We start from the raw sequence: 20,322 nt of genomic DNA, 5'->3' as shown, positions 1-20,322 counted from the left end.
ATATATATATATATATAGTATATAGGAGCACTCCGTCGGTTACGACGATGAGGGTCCCAGCTGATACGATCAACGGAACAGCTTGCTCGTGGAATTAACGTGCAAGTGGCTGAGCACTCCACAGACACGTGTACCCTTAACGTAGTTCTCGGGGATACTCAGCGTTACACAGAGAGTGACAAGGCCGGCCCTTTGAAATACAAGGTACAACAGAAACAGGAAGAAAGAGTGAGAGAAAGTTGTGGTGAAAGAGTACAGCAGGGATCGCCACCATCCCCTGCCGGAGCCTCGTGGAGCTTTAGGTGTTTTCGCTCAATAAACACTCACAACGCCCGGTCTGGGAATCGAAACCGCGATCCTATGACCGCGAGTCCGCTGCCCTAACCACTGAGCCATTGCGCCTCCACATATATATACTAGCTTAAGGTGACCCGATCCACGCGCGGGTGAGGGTGTGGTTTTTACTGTCTGTTGCTTCCTTTCTGTTTCTTATCGCCACATTCTCCCTCTTTGTTTCTCTCTCCTTTCTCTCTCAATTTCCCACTCTCTTACTCTTCCTTTCTCTCGGACTCTCCCTCGCGTTCTCTTACTCTTTTTCTTTCTCTATCTATCTCTCTCCCATTTATAAAAAAAGCCAAAAGGATTCGGAAATTCAGCTGGCCGAAGAAGGATTGGAGAGACTGTTTAGAGTGGAGGAGGAAATGCGAGAACAGAAAAGCCAAAATAAAAGAAAGAAAATTAAAGGGAACGGTGTATGGTATTACGTAACCTAGTCGAAAAATATTGAAACAGAGAAGAAAATACTGAAGTTCAACCAAATAGTAAGAGTAAAGATACCAGTATACATATATGCAGAGGACATGAAGGCGATAGTAATTGAAGAGGAAAGTTATAAAAGGCTACAAGAAATGTGTGGAGATAACACTGACCCATCAGGAATAACGGTGGAATTCAAAGAATTGTCACCAGTAATGGATTTAATAGATATCGAACCACTAATGAAATATCACTAAAAATAAATAAGTATGTCAAAGTGACAGGAAAAAAGAAAAGAAAAAGAAAAAGGAGGAAAAAAGAAAAAAAATGAAAAAAGAGATAGTAATTTCTTTGTTATGTATATATATATATATATATATATATATATATATATAATATATATATATATATATATATATATATATATATATATATATATATATATATATAGATATATATATATATATTATATATATATATATATAGATATATATATAATATATATATATATATATATAATATATATATATATATATATATATTGTGGAGGCGCAATGGCCCAGTGGTTAGGGCAGCGGACTCGCGGTCATAGGATCGCGGTTTCGATTCCCAGACCGGGCGTTGTGAGTGTTTATAGAGCGAAAACACCTAAGGCTCCGGCAGGGGATAATGGTGATCCCTGCTGTACTCTTTCACCACAACTTTCTCTTACTCTATCTTCTTGTTTCTGTTGTACCTGTATTTCAAAGGGGCCGGCCTCGTCACTCTCTGTGTCACGCTGAATATCCCCGAGAACTACGTTAAGGGTACACGTGTCTGTGGAGTGCTCAGCCACTTACACGTTAATTTCACGAGCAGGCTGTTCCGTTGATTCGGATCAACTGGAACCCTCGAACGTCGTAACCGACGGAGTGCTTCCATCCATATATATGTATATATATATATATATGTTTGTATTTGTGTGTGTGAGTTCTATTATTCTGTTATTCTTTTACCCGCTTCGCTCATTTAACTGCGGCTATGTTGGTGCACGCCTTATTTTTTTAAAGCCAAATACTTATTCTATCGGATTCTTTAGCCGAAGCTCTAAGTTACAGGAATGTAAACACAGCAATACCGGTGGTGATGGTGGGACAAATAGACATAGAGACACACACATGCACACACACACACACACACACAGATACAGACATACATACTAACATACATACATATGGATATATATTATGCTATATACAATAATGATTCAGTAGTTATATATATATATATATATATATATAAAGTTAGACATGGCCTGGGCCAATACTGGCCAAAACCTTTCTAAGTTATTCTAAGTTATATATATGTATATATGTATGTATGTATACGACGGACTTCTTTCAGTTTCCGTCTACCAAATCCACTCACAAGGCTTTGGTCGACCCGAGGCTATAGTAGAAGACACTTGCCCAAGGTACCACGCAATGGGACTGAACCCAGAACCATGTTGTTGGTAAGCAAGCTACTTAATTACCATACAGCCAATACATATATATATATATATGTGTGTGTGTGTGTGTACATATATATATGTTTATATTAAACACCTCTAGTTCTGTGTTTCGTGCATTTTCTCGGTTTTACGAATACTGATTTTATCTTATTTTCCTTTCCCATCTGGTTTTTACAGCGTATTTATTCCTCTCTTCTCTTCCTCATCCTCTTTTCTTTCCTCTATTTATCTCTCTCTCTCTCCCTTCCTCTCTCTCTCTCTCTCTCCCTCTCTCACGCTCACACGCACTCACGTTCATTCTCTTTCATTTCTAATCCCACTCATCCCACCTCGCTAAACTCACCTACTGTGTTGCTGCTGCCAGTTATTATTCCGATAACATTTTCCTCGTGATGCCTCCTGGCACAATCATACCGATACACAACTTTCACTTTCAGTTTCGTCCTCTTCTTCCCTCCATCACTCATTCTGTCTCCCTCTCTTCCTCTCTCTCTTCCTCTCTCTCCCTATATATCTATTCATCCATCTCTCTTTCTCTTTTCTCTTCTACTTGTTTCAGTCATTTGACTGCGGCCATGCTGGAGCACCGCCTTTTTAATCGAGCAAATCGACCCCGGGACTTATTATTTGTAAGCCCAGTACTTATTCTGTCGGTCTCTTTTTGCCGAACCGCTAAGTAACGGGGACGTAAACACACCAGCATCGGTTGTCAAGCAATACTAGAGAGACAAACACAAACACACAAACACGTACACACACATACATATATATACACATATATACGACAGGCTTCTTTCAGTTTCCGTCTACCAAATCCACTCACAAGGCATTGGTCGGCCCGGGGCTATAGCAGAAGACACTCACCCAAGATGCCACGCAGTGGGACTGAATCCGGAACCATGTGGTTGGTTAGCAAGCTACTTACCACACAGCCACTCCTGCGCCTGTCTGTCATTAATAGTTATTTTATTTATGTATACGCATACATACAGAATGTGTCCCAAACATGACAGCATTAAGTATTATAATAATACAGCAGAACCTCCCAGTACGAGTGCACCATTGTACGAGTAATTTGCTGTACGTGTCGAGAGACGTGTGAATTTTTGTCTCGAAGTACGAGCGGAAATCCGCAGTACGAGCGCTCAAATCGTCCCATCTTTAAGACAATTCAGTTAATAAAACCAGGTTTGCATTCTCTTTTTTATAATTGTCATTTTACTTGTAACAACACCTTTCTGTTTTAAAAACCCATAGAAAAAATTATTTTTGAGGGCTTTTTGGCGCTGGAACGGATTAATCAATGGGGAAAATTGATTCGTAAAACGAGTAACTCGTAAGACGAGCTCGGTCAAACTCGTACTGCGAGGTATCACTGTTTTCGAATACTGTATTAAGTATGGGACAACCACTGTAAAATATTTCTTCCTTTTTTTGTTGTTTTCTACTTTCACTTTCAAACCATTTGTTTTGTTTTTTTCCTTTCTGTTTCTTTCTATTATCAGCGCTCACTCTCTCCGCTCTATCATCTCTCTCATTTTCTCTCTCTTTCTCGTTGTTATTCTCTCCCGTCCTCTCCTACCATTACTTGCAGTCTTTCGTATCGAACAGCTGACGTCCCTTCTATCTAAAACCAGATTATCTATCTATCTATCTATCTATCTAGTTGTCTATGTATGTATGTCAACTATATGTATGTATGTCAACTATATGTATGTATGTCAACTATATGTATGTATACATATATGTATGTATGTATATATGTATGTATGTATGTATGTATGTATGTATGTATGCATTTTTTTAAAAAATTTATTTTATCTAGTTTCAGCTCACGAACTGTGGCCATGCTGGGGCACCGCCACTTAAAAAAAATATGGAACGCTTCACGAATTTGCGTCCTTATCTATGTATCTAACTATCACTATATTTCTACTATCCGGTGATCTCCCATATGTCCCCTTCAAAATCACTCATACTCTTACTCTCTCCTTCTCCCTAACTCTCCCTCCCTCTCTTTCTCTCTCTCTCCCTCTCTCTCTCTCTCTCCCTCTCTCTCTCTCTCTCTCTCTCTCTCTCTGTCTCTCCCTCTCTCAAACTAATTTTAAATTTAGTATATCTATTCATTGCTTCCCGATCCATTTTTACACAGTTTTCTCTATCTGCTTAAATGACCGTATTAACTTTCAAACCACCCTGCTTTCTATTTATGGACGTGCAACGGAGAGAAAATCCACATTGAAAGGATGCGTCGGGGTGTGAATAGATTCTCTTCCTATAAATTGATATAGAGATTAAATGATATAGAGATTAAACAGGTGTTGATGCCTATACTCATGTATCTATAGTTACATGAGAACAAGGACATAGTTTGTACTCATGTATACGTAGGCGCATATATATATTATATATATATAATATATATATATGTATATATATATATATATATATATATATATATTATATATATATATATATATATATGTATATATATATGTGTGTGTGTGTGTGTGTATACACACATATATGCAAATATATGTTTATCACCTATGTGTACTTTGAATGCGCTTGGCCTAGTCATTATATGTATGTATATACGTATATATATATGTATGTATGCTTACGAACCACACGGTTCCGGGTTCAGTCCCACTGCGTGGTACCTTGGGCAAGTGTCTTCTACTATAGCCTCGGGCCGAACAAAGCCTTGTGAGTGGATTTGGTAGACGGAAACTGAAAGAAGTCCGTCGTATAAATGTATATATATATATATATATATATATGTATGTATGTATGCATGTGTGTGTATATGTTTGTGTGTCTGTGTTTGTCCCCCCTAACATCGTTTGACAACCGATGCTGTTGTGTTTACGTCCCCATAAGTTAGCAGTTCGGCAAAAGAGACCGATAGAATAAGTTCTAGGCTTACAAAGAATAAGCCCTGGGGTCGATTTGCTCGACTAAAGGCGGTGCTCCAGCATGGCCACAGTCAAATGACTAAAACAAGTAAAAGGGTACCTATATATGTGTGCGTGTGTGTGTATTTTAAGGCTCCTGGCCTTGTCGTTAATGCGTTGCACTCACGATCACCAGAACATTATCTCGGTTCCCAGACGAAGGTGCGTTGTGTTCTCCGGCAAAACACTTTATTTCACGTTGCTCCAATCCACTACTGTGAAAATGGGTAACTTTGCGACGGACTGTCGTTCCATTCTGGAGCAATGTTGGCCTGCCCACTTTGCCAGCGAAGTTCCATCATTGAAAAACTTCAAGAATGCGAGAAAGGGCATTAAGACCAGTAGTGTGTAGCAGCATCTGATAAAGTGATATAATGATATGCTTCATTTCCACACACGCCAGCTGAATTCAATTCGTCCCCAGTCGAAAGACACCTGTTGTTATGACCTGTTATTATTTATATTGTATTTATATTTGTGTAACATTGTCTGTTTTTCCGTCTTTGCTTTCGTATACATTCGATGCTTTCTTCCAAGGAATCTAATGCTCTTAGCTTAGGTATTTTTTTGGGGCTGGCCAGATAAGAGCAATCTCAAGATCAATCAGCCGAAATTGCGAGGATGATCCGGTTCTTGACTGAGGATAGAAAGCTTCGAATGACCCGTCCTTGTTTTTTGTCTCGTCTATCTGGATGTTTTGTTGTCTTTTTTTGTATCACCTAGTTGTCCGGATGTTTTACGTCCCATTTTGTACTTTATATATATATTTGTGTGCGTGTGTAAGTTTGTTACCCCACCATCGCTTGACAACCGACGTTGGTGTGTTTATGTCCCCCTTAGCGGTTCGGCAAAAGGGTCCGATTGAATAAGTACTAGGCTTACTAAGAATAAGTCCTGGGTTGATTTCTTCGACCAAAATAAGTGCTCCAAAATGACTGAAACAAATAAAAGAATATATATATGTGTATATATTTGTACACACACACATATCTGTTTTTATGCTTATATACATTTAGTGGTGATGGGGAAAAATATGAACAGTCCACTTCTATAGACTTTAATGGCTTTATGGGAATATCAATAATCTTTGATAATGCGATATTTTTACTTATATTAAGTTAAACATTTATGGCGGCGAGTTGGCAGAATCGTAAGCACTCTGGGTGAAATGCTTAGCTGTATTTCGTCGGACGTTACGTTCTGAGTTCAAATTCCGCCGAGGTCGACTTTGCCTTTCATCCTTTCGGGGCCGATTAAATAAGCACCAGTTACGCACTGGGGTCGATGTAATCGACTTAATCTTTGTCTGTCCTTGTTTGTCTCCTCAGTGTTTAGCCCCATGTGGGCAATAAACCATATTAAGTTAAACATTTATGCATTGAGCGTCTTCATGTGTATGTGTGTGTGTGTGTGTGTGTGTGTGTACGTGCGATGGATGAACATGTAACAAAAAAGACATCTATGAAATTTTTAAAGGTTCCTAAATGGGAAATGGGGCAAGTTATGAAAAATAATGAACTTCCAGCTATTTAAAAAACGCTTTTAACGTCTTTTTTTTACTATTCATTGTATTTCGCCACGATGAAGACTTTTAATAAAACATGAACACTTTTTGCCCCAAGAAATTATTTTATACATTTATCCAATTATTTCAACCTCACCCACCTCCCTCTTCCGACTTACCTAGTGCACTAATAAATTTTAGTCGATCCCGACTTACATGCCAATAATTACAACCGTCTTCCTTAGCAATACCCCAATCTCGTATGCGTACAATGCAAATAAATCAGCTTGGGCATTACTTGAAGCTTTAACCAAACAGTTTTTCTTCCTATTCAACGCCCACGACCTCTTTCTACATAGGATATCACTATGTTCTACAGAATCTTTGGTGTGTTTTTATTGACTGTTACTTATACAAAAGCGTAAATTGTAATAGATTACCATACTAAAACAACTGGGAAGTGTCCATTTTGTGAAATTGAAAACAGCGGATGAAAATGGATTGTAAAGGGCCTATTCAGGGCGCTAAACCTGATGTTTAAAAAATGTCTGTTGCAGAAGAAAAATCAGCCATATTGGAAAGTGATGTGACCATAGAAAGAGAGCAGACTCTGACAATGAAGGGAACATTTACGAAAGGGATCCTGCGGCTACAACATTAAACGCCCAAATATAGCGTTTTGATAAATCTGAAGTGATGATTTAATCCGAACTGCACTTGAATGTGTGTGGATCAACAATAACATTGGTGATAATTTACCAATAAACAAGATGGTCATTCAAAGGAGATCTAAAACATGTGTATGACAATATGCCGAAGTGGAAAATTCAACTTCTGATACAAAATTTTTCTTGCTAGTTATGGCTGCAACATTAAAATGACCTGTGAATCTGTCACTGCTGTACAGAAGTTGATATTAATGATCATGATGATTATTGATAGAAGAAAGGTGTACACTTGAGAAATAGAACAATATTGATGAAACCGGGCTTTATTGGAGACAAAGCTTACTATGACTTTTATTTCTTGAGAAGAAAAGTCATCACCAGATTTCAGATTCCCTTGGAGCTATTCGTGGAAAAATATTTCTGATATGGAATTAGAGTCACACTCGGGTATCTGTTCCAGAAGAAAGGACTTTCAAGAACAATGCTAAATTTAATCTAGCGGTGATTTGATATGCAAAGAAAGCTTGATAAATATGAGCCGTTTCCGATACTGGTAAAAAATTTATTTTTAGCCTTACAGTGCCAGGCATAATATTTCTCAACGACATTGCTGTTTTTAGATAGTTCACTGATTCCATCGGTGAACTTCAGTGATCTTTGTGATAATGTAAGAATCGAATATTTTCTCAAAAATACATCTTTATTGTTCCACCTGGTGAACATGGCGTGGTACCTAAATTTCCTATATATTACCTGAGAACTTTAAACAATTCATAAAATTAATTTTAGAGAGAATGAAGACACACTTAAAGACTTCAGGTAAAAATTCCATCACGATACATGCCGCGTATAATATTGGCAAGTTATAAGATAAAGTGTAGTCCTCACCTATGAACAGCTTTTGGAAAAACATTAGCGAACTGTATCCGCAACATAACAGGTTTTCCAACATTAGAGAGTCCGCATCAAGTTCAACAAGATATTTGATAAATGAATGACTGATAAATGGCGTAGGGTCACACCCAGAAAATTTTGTCTACTGTGGAACTGAATATGTTTGAAAAAGAGTGAGCTGCAAAGCAGGAAACTGATATAGAATTTTTACTCATATGACTTCACTTGGCTACAAACATTATAGAGAAAAGGTTGGCACTTGCAGGGGAAGGCCTTTAAATCTTCACTGATAGTTATCCTTATTGTATATATAGCATAAAAATTTCAAGGACATTTCTTAATCATGAAAATAACGTACACATTATCAAGAAATATTTATTAGTTCTGTTCCTACAATTGGTTGAACTTGCTTGTACATGTGTGGAGGCACATGGCCTAGTGGTTAGAGCAGCGGACTCGCGGTCGAGGGATCACAGGTGATGTGTGTGTTTATGAGCGAAACACCTAAGCTCTACGCGGCTCCGGAAGAAGATAATGGCGAACTTCTGCTGACTCTTTCGCCACAAGTTTCTCTCACTCTTTCCTCCTGCATCTAGCAGCTCACCTGTGACGGACCGACGTCTCGCTCAGGTGGGGAACCTATACACCAAGGAAACCGGGAAACCGACCGTTATGAGCCAGGCGTGGCTCGAGAAGGAACAAACAACAACTTGTACATGTATTTGCAGCGGCATTCACCCAGCTCCGATCAACGAGTAGTTCATGTTCGGAGTTTCAGTGGGAACACCAGTTTACATGTGGGCCTCGGTCACATGCATACACACTTTGAGATAGCGTGATCCGTAGCAGCCCATTTTGCCGCCGATTACCACCACCGATTATCAGAGTAGATGCACCCTGAGACTAAAGTAGGTTCTAAAGATATGTCTTAACAAAATCTAAGATATGCCTCACTCCCAGCTGTCACCCAGCACGCCGGACACCAACCTGGAATTTCTAAGGGTTGGTGCTACTTAGCTGTACAAAAAAATATGGTGCTGTTTAAGCCAAATAATTTTAGTTAAGTTCACTCCTGCACCAGTAGCAGATTATGCTGATTATAAGGAAGGGGATAGTTTCCCCCTGCCTCCAAGTAACACCACTGCACCGCTGCCTATCACATACGTGTCAATACTATTTGCAATGAGATTGTTCCCTACTTATTTCTTTATTGCCCACAAGGGGCTAAACATAGAGGGGACAAACAAAGACAGACAAACGGATTAAGTCGATTACATCGATCCCAGTGCGTAAATGGTACTTAATTTATCGACCCCGAAAGGATGAAAGGCAAAGTCGACCTCGGCGGAATTTGAGCTCAGAAACTAGCGAGCAAACGAAATACCTATTTCTTTATTACCCACAAGGGGCTAAACATAGAGGGGACAAACAAGGACAGACAAACGGATTAAGTCGATTATATCGGCCCCAGTGCGTAACTGGTACTTAATTTATCGACCCCGAAAGGATGAAAGGCAAAGTCGATATTTTCTTGTGTGTGTGTGTACACACTGGGGGATTTTTTTTTCGTGTGTTTGTTAGCATTTTTTCTTTCGTTTTTAAAAAAATACATTTCCGTCTGAACGCTTTTCAGGAAAAAAAGAAATCAATATGATGAGAGGTTTCACGTTACGGAATTCTGAATTACGACAACATTTTCTGGAACACAATATTCTGTAACATGACCAGTTCATAACACTCTACACATTCATAATAAAGGTGTGTTGCTTAGTGTTTAGAAGTGTTAGATTAGCGATCGCAAGGTCATGATTTTGTTTCCAGGATTCAATGGCAAAGCAATTTTATTGACTTTACGCCCGTCCACTTACTCACAAACTAGGGATCTTTTCGGTTTGAACGGCAGTTTTTTCTAGCGGTGTCATATGAAATTGTCACCCATAATTATGACCCTAGTATCGATCTATTGCATTTCAATCTATTTTAGGGTTAGGGTTAGTTAGGGTTATGGGTGGGGGGAAGGGTATCTTTTTTTCTTCACATATGTAAATATACCCAATCTGTTTCTTAAACGAGGGACATATTCATACGACACAGAATGTTTTTTTTTTTAACTCAATGGACGTCAGTGATTGGTTGAAATTGCAGAAATTGAAGAAAAAAAAACAACAAATATCTTATAAACTATAGAATTTTCTCAATAAAGCCAAGAGAAAAATATGTTTTATAAACACATTCTACCAGTATACGAAGTTTAAAAGTGTTTAGTTACGTGGAAGTTATTTTTAAAAAACTGCCGTCCAAACCGAAAAGATCCCAAACTAGTACCAGTGAGAGCTGACGGTGACCTCCTGTGATGGATTGCCAACCCGTTCAGTAGGACGTGTTGCACTCTCGTTCGCTTGTACGCTATGGAAGCCTGACAAAGCTCCGGCACTAATGAGAGTGCACTGTCGGGAAAAACTTTCGTGTAAGTCGCGTCTCTAATGAAGATGTATGCTGATAACTCTCCTAAACAATGGTGTATAATTATATAGCTTGCGTTTAGTTAGTGTTACGAACGACGTAATGAATACGTATTACGTAAAATAGTCAAACAAGCAGTATCGATAAATTAACAAGCATAGTCATAAAGAGATATAAACACACGCACAAAGATATATATATACATCGATTCATACACATATATGTATGTATATACACACATATACACACATACATAGAAACATGCATACATACGTATTTGTGTGCGTGTTTGTATATATATATATATATATATATATATACATACACGCACGTAAAAGACTTTTTTCTATTCCTGAGCGTTATACTAATACATCTGTTTGTTTTGTACAGCACCTGTCTTCGTCTTTTGGTTTTTTTTTCGTAAACTCTCCCTATATATATATACATACATACATATATATATATACATACATATATATACATACATATATATATATACATACATATATATATATACATACATACATACATAATATATATATATATATACATATACATATATATATATATATATATATATACATATATATATATACATATATATATGTATATATATATATCGTAGGCTTTATCCCATAGTCACATGCTGTAATGATTCCAGTTTCGTATTTCTCTCTTCGATCTTCTCCCTCTCTCTCTCACTCCATTTTCCATTTTCGCTCTAAACCTCCGTAACACTTCTCTCTCATTTTGTCACACATTCTCATTCGTTAATAAATGCTTATATACATTCTCGCAATATTTTTTTGCTATTTTCTTTCTTCTTGCTTTCTCGTTCTGCGTTTTGGCTTTCGTCCTATTTCAATACATTACGAAAAAAAAAAAATAAATAAATAAATAAATAAATAAATACTGCACCACGTGTTTACGTCCTACGCACCGTATCGCCGGCAGCGAGTTCAGTTTTGCATCCCTGATGTAAGCATTCCACTTTATATATGATAAAAATAACATTTGGAATATCCCTTTTCGACATATTTTTCGTGATGGGCTTCATAGCGTCGCGCGGTTTCAAATCATGACCTAGTCATTGGTGCCTCCATTGCGTTGCAAGCATTTGTGCTGGGTCTTTGATTTTAGGATAATTGCTTCCCTTTAACCCAAGGATGTTGGCGGTTCTCTTCCCGTTGCTTCTCCTTCATAGTCAAAGTTCCAGGAAGATTACTCTGAATATTAATAAATAAATAAATAAATAAAGGCGCCCTTTTAAAGCCTAGCCAGGCTCATGGGCCCGTTTTCCCGGTTTCAATGGCGTATGTGTTCCGCAGCTGGACGGGACGCCAGTCCATCGCAGCGTTACTCATTTTTTTGCCAGCTGTGTGGACTGGAGCAACGTGAAATGAAGTGGTTTGCTCAAGAACACAACGCGTCGCTCGGTCCAGGAATTGAAACCACAATCTTACGATCATGGTGCTGACACCCTAGCCACTAAGCCACGCGCCTCCACACTCTGAATATTAGTGTAACAGATTTCAAAGATTAGGACTAAAATCTTTGGTCACTGATTCGTTGATACGGTTTCGATTCTCAGTCAAGAAGTGTACAAATCTCACACCTATTCATCTAACACAATCGCACGATAACTTCAACGGTGTTTGCATTTACTCAAAATTGAATAGTTGTGTATGTCGTTAATATATCATAAGTTTTGAGGGTTAGAAACCGATTCTGCATAACATATTTTGGATCTTTTCGGTTTGAACGGCAGTTTTTTCTAGCGGTGTCATATAAAATTGTCACCCATAATTATGTTGAAATCCCTTCAAGGTCAACTTTGCCTCTCAAGCTTTCGGAATCGCTAAGTTCGATAAAATATAGTACCAGTTAAGTACTGGGTCAATAGAATCGTCTAAACCTTTCCCTTCCGTAGTGTTGGTCTTGTTCCTCAATCAGAAACCATTGTTTAATATAAAATTAGCCCTGAGATGGACTGAAGGGATCTTTTCGGTTTGAACGGCAGTTTTTTCTAGCGGTGTCATATGAAATTGTCACCCATAATTATGATCCTAGTATCGATCTATTGCATTTCAATCTGTTTTAGGGTTAGGGTTAGTTAGGGTTAGGGGTGGGTGGAAGGGTATCTTTTTTCTTCAGAAATGTAAATAAACCCAATCTGTTTCTTAAACGAAGGACATATTCATACGGCACAGAATGTTTTCACCTCAATAGATGTCAATGACTGGTTGAAATTGCAGAAATTGAAGAAAAAAAACAACAAATATCTTACAAACTATAGAATTTTCTCAATAAAGCCAAGAGAAAAAGATGTTTTATATACACATTCTACCAGTATACGAAGCTTAAATGTGTCTAGTTACGTGGAAATTACTTTAAAAAACTGCCGTTCAAACCGATAAGATCCCATATTTTCACTCAAGTTTACCATTAAGAACTGTGAGCATTCTGCTCCTACATCTAGGACATTTTTTCTCGCTCCATTATAATTTTGAGAGTAGTGACAACAGTGTTGTCCTTCTAACTGTCGTGGAAGCATATCGTACTAGCTGTACTCCGTTTTAAATCGTGGTTTAAGGTGGCGAGCTAACAAAATCGTCAGTGCTTCGGACAAAATGCTTATCGGCTTTTCTTTCGGCTCTTTACGTTCTGCACCCAAATACGCCGTTCAAGAATTTGGACCTGGAGATCTCCATTTCCGGCGACTTCGAAGGCCACCTCCCAGTGGTTTCGGGCGTCAACGAAGAGCCCTCGACTACAATAAGACGACCAAAGATTTTTCTTTTTCCAAGGTCTGGGGTCTCCCGCCCCTAAGTCCTAGACCATCACCTAATCATCCTTACGCGTCTTGTTGCTTAACCACAACAGCACCCAAATACTGCCGAGGTCAACTTTGCCTTTCATCCTTTCGAGGTTGCTAAAATAAATACCACTGAACACTAAGGTTCTTCCCCAATAATTTCTAAATTTGTGAGAACATTTGAAACCATAAATCGCGTTGTGGAAGAAGAATTCCAAGCACATGATTTCGATGCTGTTTTAAAGATAGTCCATTTGATTAATTCGTTGTTATCATTGTGAAAGCCGTTAGATGTGACGACGCTCGATTATCATTACTCCATCACCCGAAAAATCTGGCAGACTTATATCCACTCCTTGAACGTTAATAAATAAGATTATCACAGTGTGTCAAAAGTAAAGTTATAGCTAGGAAGAGAGAGAGAGAGAGGGGAGATAATAATAATAATATTGAGATACGCTCCTCTGTTTCTGAAATGGACAAAACCCGAGTTACAGAACTTGATAAAACTAGAAAGCAGCTCAAAATGTACGATGTACAATGCACACCACTCTAAAAGTAATACCAACAAAATCTACCTACAAGAAAGAAAGGTGGCAGAGGGTTACTAAACGCAGAAGACTCTGTTAATACTGCGATACTGGGTCTGAAAACTTATGTTGTGCCGAGAATACCGTCGACAACCAGAGATAATCAAATGTGACCGAAACAGGAGAATTCAAAGAGAGGGATGAGCAACAGATCAAATAAATGGAAACAAATAGAACTACAGGGCCAATTCAACACCCCTCCCCCTCCCCTCTCCCTCTCACACCTACTTCATCCCATCAACTTCTGTCTTGCTCCGAATCCTACTTCATCTCTTCACTCCTACTCTCCTCTCTTCTCTTCACTCCTACCCATCTTCTCCCTTCCCCCTCTCCTTTCATTATCACCCCTACCTCGTAACACCACCCCTACACAATCCAACCCCACCTTTCCTATCCATCCCATCCCATCCTACCCCATCCCTTACACCCACTCTCACATACCCCACCTCTACCCCCACCCTCAGCCTAACCCACATCCCACCCTTGCTTTCCCTACTTACGCTTTCCCCACACCCCACCCTTGCTTTCTCTACTCTCGCCTCCCCCACATCTCAACACCACCCACATACCATACACCACCATACCACACAACACCACATCACATCACACCAACACGCACACACTAGCACCACTTCGCAGCCCCACACCATCATACACACACCTACACATACGCACACGTCAAGGTCACCAGACCTCTTCCACACACACATACATGCTCTCTTATACACACACACGCACACCTCCATTTTGGGATCACCACTACTTTATTATCTCCCCTTCTTCCTAGCTCTCCTGTGTGATCCCTCTGTCCGGCATTCAACATGATAGATCGCTAGCCACTACACATTCTTTATTTTCTCTCCTTGTTTCTTTCTGTGTTCCTTTCTGTGAAAGAGTGTAGGCTCGAAACGTTAAAGACTTTTCACTTCCTGAGCGTTAAACTAATACATCTGTTTGTTGTCTATACCACCTGTCTTCCTCTTTTGTTTTTCTGGATTCTCCCTATATATACATACATATACATACATACATATGTATATGGATGTATATATGCATATATATATACACACTCACGCGCGCACGCACATACACACACACACACACACATATATACAGAGATTGGGCAGTTGAAGCCAATGGTGCCTTTTCTGAGAAAACTCAAATCCCAAGTCCTGTCTCCCTAGGGAACTCTTCTGGGGCAATTACTGCTCATAATTGTCCGTTTAGACATGCCCACAGTAACTCGGACATACACTGTAACTAGCTATGTCGATGATACAAAATTATCACAGGTAATAAAAAGCCAAGATGACGTCGCAAGCTTACATCGGGATCTGAAATCGATATACAAGTGGGCCGAAATAAACAACATGCTGTTCAACGCTGGAAAATTTCAAACACTGCATTATCAACTCACGTGTGCACTACAGGACCCAAAAGCACAACAATCCTAGAGTCATCGGCAGTGAAAGGCTTGAGAATCAGTACGTCCAAAGACGCATCATTTTATATGCACATTATCAAGATGGCTGCAAAGTGCAGACAACTAGCAGGGTGAATACTGAGGTCCTTCAAGACAAGAGACCAAGAAACTATGTTGACCCTGTGGAGAACGTTTGTTTTCAGATGCCTGGACTACTGCTCCCAGTTAAGGTCACCACATAGTGCCAAACTAGCAGCAAAGCTTGAGGAAGTCCAATGCCACCACAATAAAAAGATTAAGACAGTGCAGCGGATGAGCTACGGAGATAGGCTGAGAAAACTGAAACTTTACTCTCTGGAGCGAAAGCGTGAGAGATATGCAATAATGGAAAGCTCTAGAGGGGCTAGTACATAATTTCGGCATTGAGTGTTATACAAATACCAGAATTGCCCGCCATTGTATTGTACCAAAGATACCATCCACACCATCTAAATTCAGGTCCAGGTACTGCAATAGTCTAGAGTTCAAAGGCCCAAAGCTCTTTCCTGCCCTGCCACAAAAATTAAGAAATCTGCACAAAGTTGGAAATAGATGTCTCCAAAAAGGAACTAAACATCTTCCTCTCCACAATACCGGATAAACTAACAGCCCGACATGTGGCGCAGACGAGGGCAGCAGAAACAAACTCCCTTATACACCGATTGAGCCAACAGCTGGGATAAATGCACATACAGGAGTGGTGATGTGAAACGCTCCAGACTGAGGAAATCAGAAAGACCACGGTGGTGCACCAGCATGACCGTAGCCGCATGACTGAAATGAGTAAAGGAATAGAAGTATATATATATATATAGTTATGTTAAACTGCATATTGATATGAATGAAAACATACCTATCTTTTGTATATATATAGCAATGCAGTTTGCTCTCTTCTTTAATAACTGCACGTTATATATGTATGTATATATATATATATATATATATATATATATATATATATATATATATAAGTTTTTATTAAAGATCAACTTTCTGACAAATCGCAAGCTAGTGATTGTGTATGTGAGTGTCTCACGAAATATCACATGACACAGAGCTGAACTCTTAAACACCCAGGTTCTGTGGCTGCATAAGGGTAGTATATGCAAAGTAAAGCTCACAAATTGATGTCGTTTAAAAACTATATAATTATTGTTAAAATATTCGAAGTAGATCGCATCAGCCTAAGTCAATTCATGGGGAATAAAAACTTGAGATATGCAGATATTTTAGAAAACAAAAAAGAAAAAAATCTTTTAACTACAATCATAGTTTTTGTTAGCATGATAATTAACGAATTATTCGTCAAATCGTAATATTGAGCGTTAATTTTACCCAGAAGTAAAGCTTTAAAAAATGACAGGGGTAGCGGGATTGTCCTACATGCAGGCGTCCTAAATACAGTTATATTAGAATGGGTTGTGGGAATCACGCACTCACTTAAGCTTCTTAGTCAAAATATCCCGCAGTGTACATCACGGCGATTAATCGAAAGCGAAAGTAAAAGTGAAAGTAGAAGATATGGAAAATAAGCAGATAAATAAACAAACAAACAAATAAATATTTTTTAAACGAAATTTTATGTGAATGAGTGGAAGATAAATTCCGATTCATTCATTATTACACTAGCAGCTCCTTCTCACATCAGTTTTCCCTTCGATTCTTTTGACAGACACACAGACATACTGACACACAGAGATACACCCACTCACCTTCTCTGGCACACTCATGAATGAAAATAAAACTGTCACGGGTTACGCTAACACCGACTACACCGTACACATGATAACACTGTCACTTCAATCAATCACTATCATCGCCGTATCAAAACTACAAGCGTTGTTTGCCAGCACCGTTGTACTAATTTATGATCAGCAGTACTGAAGTAGGAACACCATTAGCAGCAGCAGCAGCAGCAGCAGCAGCGACATCAGCAACATGTTACCCTTCCAATTACAGCACCGGCGCCGGTCTTCGAACACATTCGTACACGCACTTACGCACGCACACACACACACACGCATACTGCGCCACCGACAATACCACTGCCACCAACAGAATGCCTCATAACCAGCTTCTCTACCAACAGCGCCAACATTCCACGCAAATCAGTCAATGGTGTGACTAGCATCACTACCATCATTAACAACAGCAGTAGTTATAACAAGAACAACAACACCACAACGCCATCAGCTCTAGATATTAACAAACAGGGTGGGGGGCATATGGGGCATGTTTTTTTTTTCCACCGTCCTCTTTCCCTGAAACTGCAACCAAATACCTATCATTACACCACACCGGAACATACCACTGCACACCATGAAATATATACAACAAACTACACAACTCACCGCTTCTCACCTCACGACAATAATACCACGACCACCACCACAAACACTGCAAAGACGATGACGTTAACGACAACAACCACCAACCACTATCACCATCACCATACTAATACCAAGAGCAAGAGCCAGGAGAAAGAGAGGGAGAGAGAGTGAGAGAAGGAGAGAGAGAGAGAGAGAGAGAGAGAGAGAGAGAGAGAGAGAGAGAGAACCATTTTATGGTCGCCTGGTTTACTAGAAATAGAAGTTAAATTTCCCTTCAAATCACACCTTGCTGTGTTAGGCATTTCTGATAACGTTGTCCTAGGTTACCTGCAAATAAAAAAACAAAAAACGCCGGTAATAGTGACGACTGGAATGTATCTGATCACATGTTTGCTTGATAATGGCTGACCCATGGCCAAACAACAACAATAGCAATCACAGTAACAACACTAATAATACCACCACCACCACCACCACCACCATCATTGCATTGGCCGCCGCCACCGCCGTTAAACTAATACCAAAGGCATTCATAACAAATACAACTGCTCTACTAACAGCAATAATACGAATGACATATATACCAGCCTCTGCACCACCACCATCACAATCACCAGGGCCGCCGCGACCATCACTACCACAACCACTACCTCCAGAAACACCACCGCTATAACCACTACCACTACCACCACAATAGTCACAACCACTATAATTACACCGCCCCAACCAGCTCTAGCTTCATCCCCCACTACCATCACTATAACCACAGGACTCGCCCCGCCGCCACAACCACCAACACCACCACCAACAACAACAACAGCATAATATATGGGCCAAGACGAGATCCAGTATGCGATTGCACGATCTGTTAGAAATAGCAGCCACATTCCTTCAAATATCATTCGCTAGTGCCTTGAAAAGAGGAATGACACATCGAGGCCTAGATATACAAAAAGCCAGGATGAGTGTGTGTGTGTGTGTGTGTGTGCGTGTGTGAGTGTATGTGTGTGTGCGTGTGTGAATGTGTGTATGTGAGTGTATGTGTGTGTTTATGTGTGAGTGTGAATGTGAGTGTGCACCTGTGTGCATGTGAATTTGTGTATGTGAGTGTATGTGTGAGTGTGTGTGTGTGAATGTGCATGTGTGAGAGTGCACCTGTATGTGTGTGTGTGTGTGTGAGTGTGTGTGTCTATGTGTGTGTATGTTGGGGAGATAGTTTGTTAGGAATGCTTTCGATCATAACTCTGCTGAATTAGGTCCGACCTGGGGTTAAACAACAGCAACAAAACCGAATCAATGCAAGCAGTATCGATTTCCGTCTCCTCACCCGCATACCACCCCGAACCACCCCACACCACATCAGCCTACCCTTACTGTTTCTACCCCAGCATCTTAGTACTTTGAACAACACAGAGCACACGAGAACTGACCTACTTTGTCAGATTTTTAAATCTTCGTCAAGAAACTCAACTCTTCTTTACGTCTTATACACTCACACACACACACACACACACACACACACACACACACACACACATATATATACACACGGTACGTGATTCAAACGGTTTTATCAATCAATTGCTCTAATATTCTTCTTCTTCTTCTTCTTCTTCTTCTCTTCTTCTTCTTCTTCTTCTTCTTCTTCTTCTTCATCTTAATCATCATCAGCATCCAAACCAGTACCACCACAATACTAGAACCAGCCCAACCACCAACACCAACACCACAACCGCTATCATCTGTATCATCATCATCAGCATCAACTTCTTCCTCCTCCTCCTCCTCCTCCTCCTCATCATCATCATCATCATCATCACCATCATCATCGTAGATACCATAATAGCCACCACCCTCACCACCGGCAACTTCATCATCATCATCATCATCATCATCGTCATAATCACGATAATTACCACCATCACGAACATCCTAATCTCCAAAATAGCCACCACCAACTTTGTCGTCGTCGTCACCATCACCATCATCGTCGTCGTCGTCATCGTCATCGTCATCGTCACACCCATCGTCACCGTCTTCTTCGTGGTGCCTTCTTCTATTTCTTCTTTTTTCTCTTCATTCAATCAGCCGACATCAGCTCAGCAGCCGGCATCACGTCAACGTACTTAGCCCTGTTCTCGTAGCATAGCACTACGTAATACATAACCACATACATAACTCCGCACAAACGTACTCATAACACTGCGTAATACATAGACACAGATATATAACACTTAAACAGTAATACAAGTCTCCACACGAGCGTACACAAAAAAACTGCGTAATACATATAAGAATCTACGTAACTGCACACAAACATACAAGACACTATGTAATACGTATACACACATACATAACGATAATATACGACTCCACATGAACACATACAGC

The sequence above is a fragment of the Octopus sinensis genome, linkage group LG5, assembly GCF_006345805.1.
Source record: "Octopus sinensis linkage group LG5, ASM634580v1, whole genome shotgun sequence".
Lineage (NCBI taxonomy): Eukaryota > Metazoa > Mollusca > Cephalopoda > Octopoda > Octopodidae > Octopus > Octopus sinensis.
The sequence above is the reverse complement of the archived record's forward strand: the minus strand, read 5'-3'. Positions refer to the sequence as shown.